General features: G+C 41.9%; 1 pseudogene; it reads left to right on the top strand.

The window, feature by feature from the left end:
• Positions 1-447: 447 nt before the first annotated feature.
• LOC101979282 lies at positions 448-1099 on the top strand (annotated as a pseudogene).
• The last annotated feature ends 423 nt before the right edge of the window (positions 1100-1522 follow it).

Raw genomic sequence — 1522 nt, 5'->3', positions numbered from 1 at the left:
AGTGAAGTCCATTATGTAGAATTTACCAGGAGATCAAGTCAGTTTGTGTTAGCAGGAAAAGTTTTAAGGGTGACAGGGAATCTTTTTAAAAGTTCAGATCTCTCCATAGAGTTCAATCTCTTATGTGTTTCTTCACTTATCCTGGAATTTCAAAATATTTGACTATTTTTTAATGCAGTGTGACTCCTCCCCTGATAAAACTTCAATTTAAAAATGCCTTAAAATTGACATTCACTTAGAGCAGAGAAAATACGGTCTTTGAAGTAACAGTGATTCCCAACCCAATCCAAGAGTTTATTATTTCTGTCTTTTAGCAAATATTTAACTGTTTACTCTTGGCCACTAGGTGGCGCAGCACCATAACACTATAGCATTTCCTGTGTGATTTTAAATTTAGATTCATTGTTTCTGTTTTCAACATGCTAAGCATCAAGATGTTTTATCTAGATGTCATGAAGGATGGACTCTTCTCCAGGCTTCGTGATTGCTACACTCCTTGTACTCGGTAAGTAAAGTGATTTAAATTTTTCACACTTTTATGTCAAAAAATTTTGAGCCCTGAATTCATCCAAGAGCTTTGTTTTTAAGGAGACATACATACCTGTTTTATTTTTGTTTTTTTTCTCCAGCAAGAACCCATGGAGAATCAGTGACACAGACGGAAGGTCAAGTGACCCTCTCAGAAGAGGACTTTCTTACTATACACTGCACCTATTCAGCCTCAGGGTACCCAGTCCTGTTCTGGTTCATGCAATACCCTGGAGAAGGTCCACAGCTCCTCTTCAGAGCCTCGAAGGACAATGAGAAGAAAAGCAGCAGAGGTTTTGAAGCTACATATGATAAAGGATCCAGCTCCTTCCACTTGCAGAAAGCCTCGGTCCAGGAGTCAGACTCGGCTGTGTACTACTGTGCTCTGACTGACACAGTAGGGGAAACCACAGGGGGAGCTGAGCACAAACTGAGTACCAGCGACCTGACTGCTGAGCTCTTGCTTCTGGGTAGAACAAGAAGTAGAGTCTTCCATTCTCAGCTCTTGACTGAGACTAAAGCAAAATCTGATGCAAACGTGCCCCATGCAGAGCATGAGATCCCCCAGTAAAGTCGTGTGATTAGGAAGTTTTCTGCCTGTCATAGATGATGAAGTCTGTCCTCCAAGTTTTCTTCCACAACTCTCTGGTAGAGCTAGCTTCATTATATAATTGCAGGGAATAGGGTGCTCCGGGAAAAGAGACCTCAGCATAAAGTCTTCTGAAAGTATAAAGAGAGAGGTGGCAGGGTCGTCCAGAGTCTCCAATCCCAGGTTACCTATAGAGAACAAAGGGCAAGAGGGAAGAACAGAGCCAGGGCTGTCAGACAAACACAGAGGGAAAAGGGACTTCAACTGCATGGAGGAAAAAAAAACTTGTGCAGTTAGTAAGATCAGGTTAACTTTAAAACACAAAGTTGAGGGGCAAGGATGGAACTTTTGAGAACTCCAAGTGGCTACATAGCAGCTGTAGAAAGAGTAGTTTCAGTGCTTGTG

Source organism: Microtus ochrogaster, unplaced genomic scaffold (assembly GCF_000317375.1).
Source record: "Microtus ochrogaster isolate Prairie Vole_2 unplaced genomic scaffold, MicOch1.0 UNK210, whole genome shotgun sequence".
Taxonomy (NCBI): domain Eukaryota; kingdom Metazoa; phylum Chordata; class Mammalia; order Rodentia; family Cricetidae; genus Microtus; species Microtus ochrogaster.
Note: the sequence above shows the minus strand (reverse complement) of the source record. Positions and strands in the feature narration are given on the sequence as shown.